At 39.9% G+C, this 7,407-nt stretch overlaps 1 pseudogene; it reads left to right on the forward strand.

Annotated features, from left to right (window-relative positions):
- Window positions 1-3,953: 3,953 nt before the first annotated feature.
- LOC122601365 lies at window positions 3,954-5,705 on the forward strand (annotated as a pseudogene).
- Window positions 5,706-7,407: the final 1,702 nt, after the last annotated feature.

Raw genomic sequence — 7,407 nt, forward strand, 5'->3', positions numbered from 1 at the left:
TCCAGCAGCTCCTAAACCAAATTTTTCTAAATCTGCTGATGAATACAGGAATAAATATTATCAGCTAAATGCAAAGGTGGCTGAAACAGAAGAGGCCAAAATTCCAGCAAAAGGACTAGTTGCTGAAGAACATGATTGGGCTGACTCAGATGAGTTAGGTAATGACGATTATGTTGATACCATGTGCCTTATGGCACTTACTAACGGTGATGCTCTAACAAAGGATCAAGTCTCCTCTAGTCAGTGGGTAAACATCACTGTTAAAAAGGTACACTCTCTTCTTTCCTCTTCTTCTGAAAATGACAAGACCAAAATTATGGAGTCTTTGTCCTGTGATCTTAAGTTCGTGGAAAGTCTACGTGCTAAACTTCAATCTAAACTTAACTCTGCTGGAGTAGAGTTAAGTGAAAAATCTGAAAAACTTATGAAATTGAAAAATGTTCATGTCGAACTTCAATCTCATGAGTTAATGACTCAGAAACTCCAACTTGAGAATGAAACTCTCAAGGCTGAAGTCTCTAATATGAAGAAGATTGTGATCTCCTGGTCAAAGGCTTCCAAGTTTCATCATCAATGTTTGAGTGAGCAAGTCCCTGCTCAAGTACAAGCAGTGATTGGTGGCAATTTTGATGCTACTGCCTCACTTGCTAACTCATTTAAAGATGATGTAAAGCCTGAAATCTCTATTCCTCACCTTCTTCAGCTTCCATCTCTCCTGAGGAGATGAAAAAATAGTACTTTGTCAAGGGACAAAATGACTACCATGCTGAGATGGATTCTAGTGCTACTACTTCCACCAGTGTGCCCTCTTCCTCTACTAATGTTAAAAGTACTAGTCCCTCAACCAGTACTTATGACATGTTCTCTCATCTTCCCATTGTTGGCATGATGCCACATGAAGGGAAAATTCAACATTCTCCACTTAGAACCTTTAAATGGGAAATTTCAAGTAATGGATATGTACCCATTGCTCCGCAGCAACTATCAGTAAAAGGTGTTGAGCCCTTTAAAAGAAGCACTATTGCTGCTCCCTACGACTATGGTACTCCTCAACAAGTTAAACATGTCGTTCAGCAACATTCTAGTGCTCAATCTTCTTCTCAGTTGGAACCTACTCATGCTGATCCCCTGACTGATCAACATGATCGTCTAGTGAATAGACGAGTTAGGTTCGCTGATGCTAGACATCAACAAGTACTTCCCACAAAGGCTATACCTGATGATGTTCAAACTCATATGGCATCTCAACCTATGCCTGTAAAATCCAATCTAAGGCATAACACTCCAAAAGGGGGAAGATTTCCCTCACAAAATAGGTCTACTACTCCTCAGCGAGGACATTTGCCACATCAGCAAGTGAGGCCTATAACTCCTCAGCGGGGACATTTGCCACATCAGCAAATGAGACCCACTACTCCACAAAGAGGACAAATAACTACTCAGCATGGTCAATCCTCAGTGTCAAACATGGAATACCTACCTCATAGGCAAATGAGGTCAGTGACTCCAAATCTTCAGTCTAGACCCATCACTCCAAATAAAGTTAATCATTCTTAACAGGATCCTTCTTCTTCTTACCCTGCTGGAAGGCAAGCATTGACCGTGATTAGGGGACCTCAAAATCCTCAAAATAATCATGGTGAGTCCATCCTTGGTCCAATTCCTCAGTTGCCCCCTCCTAGACTTAGACAAAGGAATAAATCCAAGTCTAAGCACAAGAGTAAGGCTTCTTCATCCTTCTCTCCTCAAATTAATGAGCTTACTCAGCGAGTGAATGTTCTTTCTTCTCAACTGAGGGACTTCTTCATTCAGAATCAAAAAGGCAACCCCTCTGACAAAAAATGCTATCTTTGTAGCAGCAGAGGACATGTTGCCTATGAATGTGACTCCGTTAGCTCAAGAGATGCTCCAGGGGTTGTAGTTCAACCAAACATCTCTATGTCTGCTGAAACATCTTCTTCTACTAGAATCAGTGGGAACCTTTCTACTGAACCTGTTCCCAGTGACACCACTTCTGTCACTAATGTAAACATCGCTGAATACATAGCTTCTCAGCGCATTGAACTTCCCCATTCTCAAAGGGTTATTTCAAATGCTTAGGGGCAACCTTCAATGCTAGTTGAGTATAGTGCTCCTGAGGTAGTCAACAGCTATGCATATCTTCGTAGCGATGAAACAAATATAATGCCCTTCAATGAAGATGATAACACCTTTGGTCTTGTCTCTGTGGGAAATCATACTACTCTTGAGGAGGCTCTCTCTGAAGAGCCAACTACCTCCTCTGAAGTACCTTTCGTTAATCCTGCTGACATGGCCATGGATGAACAAAGCGAACTCGCCTAAATCCTCTCTTTATATCCATGCAGGGCTCGCTGGGAAAAGGAGTGTGGTATTTGGACAACGGTTGTTCAAAACACATGACAGGCTCTAAGGCCCTGCTGGATAACTTTACAGGGGCACCTGGTCCTACTGTAGTATTTGGCGATAACTCCACTGGACAAACTGAAGGGTATGGTCTTCTTTCTAATGGCCTCATAAAATTCTCAAAGGTTGCTTATGTAAATGGATTAAAACATAATCTCATCAGCATAAGTCAACTGTGTGATGCTGACTACAAGGTGATCCTTGATAAACATCAAGGCACTGTAGTAAATATCAACAAAGAAGTTGTCTTGGTAGCACCAAGAAAACGAGATGTATATCTTGTAGACTTCACTCCTATCAAGACTGATAGTGAAACTTGTTTCTTTGCTAAGTCAGCATCCGAGTTAAATTGGTTATGGCACAAGCGTATGTCGCATGTGAACTTTAAAACCATAAACTCACTGGCCAAAAAGAACCTTGTTCGTGGTCTCCCTCCTCTTTCCTTTGAAAAAGATAGACTCTGTGGTGCTTGTGAAAAAGGCAAATGCCATAGAGCTACCTTTAAAACAAAACAATCCAATTCAGTCAAGGGTTGTTTTCATCTTCTCCACATGGACCTTTTTGGTCTAGTAAACGTCCAAAGTCTAAAGGGTAGTAAATACAATTTAGTAATTGTGGATGAATATTCACGATATACTTGGACAATTTTTCTTAATTCTAAGAGTGATGCTGCTGATCAAATTATCAAATTCATCAAGAAAATAGAAAATCTCAACAGCATAAGGGTTAAAGAACTCAAAAGTGATCATGGCACTGAGTTTAGAAACCACACTCTTAAATCTTTTTGTGCTGATCAAGGGATCTCACAAAACTTCTCTTCCACTAGAAATCCTGATCAAAATGGGTGTTGCTGAAAGGAGAAATAGAACTCTCATTGAGGCAGCATGTACAATGCTCAGTGAGTCCTCTCTCCCTAACCGGTTTTGGGCAGAAGGAGTCAACACTGGTTGCCACACTCAAAACCGTTGTCTCATTGTCAAAAGACATGACAAGACAGCATATGAAGTGTTGAGAGGAAAGAAACCTCAAATCAAATACTTCCATGTATTTGGTTGTCCTGTCTTTATTCTAAACAACAAGGATCATCTTGGCAAATTCGATCCTAAAGCTAATGATGGTTATTTTGTTGGATATTCTGCCATCACTAAAGCTTTTAGAGTATTTAATACTCGTCTTCAAAAGGTGGATGAATCCATTCATGTCACTTTTGATGAAAGCTCTTCTGATTTTAAAGATATCCAGCCTTCTTCTACTGAAGAGATCTTCAATGAGTTCACTAGTCCTCCTATGAAGGATGCTGACTCATTTGTTGATACTTCTTGCTCGCTGCCTCTTGTTAATCAGCAACTCACTGAGGACAACTCAGCAGAACCTGAACTAGAGCAAGTTGCTGCTCATATCTATCGATTGAGCCTATTTTAAGATCAATCCATGCTGCATCAGCCAAACCTAGATCACTGGCTGGTGATGTGCAAGTTGATGACTCTGCTGATGAAGAGTTTCATGATGCTTCATCTAATGCTGAAGATATGGAGTCTGCTGATGACCCTATCATTGATAATAACTCAAATCAATTAAATGGCTCCACTGATCAAACTTCAACTGAACCTTCAATAACCATTGATCTCTCCTCTTATACTTCTCCTGCTGATCCCATACCAATTTCTTCTGTTTCCACTCTTCTGGGTTCATCAAGTGTCCCAGCACTTAAATGGACTTCAAGTCATCTTGCTCACCAAGTGATTGGTGATCCTCAGCAGGGCATTGTGACACGATCATCGACTAGAAATACATGTCTATATGTAAATTTCTTGTCAATGATCACTCCTAAGAATATTGGAGAGGCTATGGTTGACCCATCATGGGTTGCTGCCATGCAAGAAGAACTAACACAATTCCAAAGACTGCATGTCTGGTTCTTAGTTCCTCTTCCTCTTGGCAAAGAACCCATTGGAACAAAATGGGTTTATAGAAATAAAATGGACGAAGATGGTGTTGTTATACATAACAAGGCTAGGTTAGTTGCTCAAGGTTACCTTCAAGAACAAGGTGTCGATTATGATGAAACCTTTGCTCCAATGGCCAGACTTGAAGCTATATGCTTATTCTTGGCACATGCTGCTTATCGAAACTTCACTGTATATCAAATGGATGTCAAGAGTGCTTTCTTGAATGGAAAACTCGAAGAAGAAGTTTATGTGGAGCTGCCACCTGGTTTTGAAGATCTAACCAAGCCAAACCATGTTTATCGTCTTTATAAGGCATTATATGGTCTTAAACAAGCTCCCAGAGCTTGGTACGACACTCTTTCTGAATTTCTTCTTTCTCATGAGTTTCAGCGAGGATCTATAGACAGCACCCTTTTTATTTATAGAAAGGGTGCTCATGTCATATATGTACAAATATATGTCGATGACATCATATTTGGATCCTCCAGCAAGAAACTTCGTAATAAGTTTAGCTCACTAATGTCTTCTCACTTTGAAATGAGTATGATGGGTGAGCTGACTTTCTTCCTTGGTCTACAAATTCGCCAACTTCCTGATGGCATTTTTATAAACCAAGAAAAATACATACGAGACATACTGGCTAAATTTGATATGTCTAATATCACTACTAAGCCTACTCCTATGTCTCCTCCAAACAATCTCCATGCTGACCCTGATGGTAAGCATGTGAACCCCACTCTCTATCGTGGGATGATTGGCTCGCTGATGTATCTCACAGCGAGTCGTCCTGACATTATGTTTGCTACTTGCCTTTGTGCAAGATATCAAGCATCCCCAAGGGAGTCTCACTTACTTGCTGTCAAGAGAATTTTTAAATATCTTAAAGGGACTTCCTCACTAGGTCTTTGGTATCCCAAAGATTCTAACTTTGACTTAGTTGCATACTCTGATTCTGACTATGCTGGATGCATGTTGGATAGGAAAAGTACTAGTGGTGGATGTCAACTATTGGGGGGAAGGCTGACTAGTTGGTCTACTAAGAAACAGCATACAGTTTCCATCTCCACTGCTGAAGCAGAGTATGTGTCAGCAGCAAGTTGTTGTGCATAAGTCCTCTGGATGAAAAATCAACTTGCTCACTATGACTTAGATTTTTCTAAAATCCCAATTATGTGTGATAACACCAGTGCTATTTCCATCACACATAACCCTGTTCAGCATTCCAAAATTAAGCATATTGACATTAGGTATCACTTCATTCGTGATCATGTCATGAAGGGGGATGTTGAAATCTACTTCATCCCCACTGATGATCAACTTGCTGACATCTTCACTAAACTTTTAAATGAAAAGAGATTCAAGGATCTCGTCAGCAGGTTGGGAATGCTAAATGGTGATTCTGCTACTTAACTTACATATCTTTTGTAAGTTAAAATCTCTTGACTTATATCAAGATCCTTCAGCAAGTTCAAGTGTGTCTTACTTGCTACATAACAAGGCAATGAAGAGCCATAAGTCTTCATCTAGTCTAGTAGCAAACGGCTGCTGGTAAAGTCATCTAAAATTCGTTGATCCCTGATGCTTTGGGAAAAAGCATAACAAAAGTAATAGGGTGCTGAAAGTCCCTATCTAATCCAACAGCAAACGGCTGTTGGTAAAGACATCTAAAATCTGTTGACCCCTGATGCTTTGGGAAAAAGCATAATAAAAGTAATAGGGTGCTGAAAGTCCCTATCTAGTCCAGTAGCAAATGGCTGCTGGTAAAGACATCTAAAATTCGTTGATCCCTAATGCTTTGGGAAAAAGCATAACAAAAGTAATAGGGTGCTGAAAGTCCCTATCTAGTCCAACAGCAAACGGCTGCTGGTAAAGACATATAAAATCCGTTGATGGCTGACAACTTGCCAAAAATTGTGTAATGCTCATCAGCGACCTCTCGTTCCTTCTTTGTGTTGCTGATTAAAAACTTGGTAACCAATTTTTAAATAAAATAGTGACTCTTCAGTGGATACCTCTATTTATCTGAGTGTATTTCACTACGTATTTTGTTAATATTTTATTATACATATCTCAAACGGTTACCTCGATTTTCTCCCAAATTGGCAACTTGTACATTGTACGCGCCGTATGAACTCGAGTACAGTTGAAATCGTGGTTCATATAGTCACATCATACAACCCACATACGTACATATAAACAGTGTTTCATAATTTAATATAGTATTTCATATGCCACGTATGAAAGAGAGTACATGTGACGACTCACTTTTTCCAGTTATGGGACCCATATCCATGCCATATATATACAAATCTCTTTCCCTTCTCCTTCTTTTACGTTCATTTCTTTCTCTCAAAACTTCCAAAGTCCCTCAAACTCTCTCAAATCTTTGATATTCTCTCAAAACATTCATATTCTAATCTTCTCTCATCTTTACTCTCATCTAAAATGGCTTCATCATCTGAAAATCTCTCCTATCTCTCATCCAAGGTATATGATAATGAACGCATTAATCTTTCTAATCAAGTATCTTTTCAAGCTTATAAACTGGTCATTAAGGCCAATAACTATCTAGGATCTAAAGAGATCCCATCTAAAACCAAAGGGTATTTCTCCATGCTTGATTTCATAATGGGATGTCCAGTTAGAAGGGCGATTTATAGCGATCCCAAGGAAATAGTTGTCCACCTCCTAAGGGAGTTCTAGTGGACATGTGATTACAAGGTTGCAAGTAGCACCATTACTGGTACCGTCATGAAAGGGACGCGTACGATATCCATCTCAATGGATCTACTGAGACAAGTTCTTCGTCTTCCCAATCAGACTGAAGAACGACCATTTGTTGGACTTGTAGAAACAAATGTTTGGAAGGAATGACTGCTGTCCATTGGGTACGGATCTAATACTGTTCCACCTACACCTGTACACAACAACCCTCAAAAGAAGTTCTTGGTTGGGGTTTGGAGGTTGTTGTTCACGCATGTTATTCAATGTCTTGGAGGAAATAGTGGCTCATTTGATCAAGCCACTGCTGCTC

Source organism: Erigeron canadensis, chromosome 5 (genome assembly GCF_010389155.1).
Source record: "Erigeron canadensis isolate Cc75 chromosome 5, C_canadensis_v1, whole genome shotgun sequence".
Classification (NCBI taxonomy): domain Eukaryota; kingdom Viridiplantae; phylum Streptophyta; class Magnoliopsida; order Asterales; family Asteraceae; genus Erigeron; species Erigeron canadensis.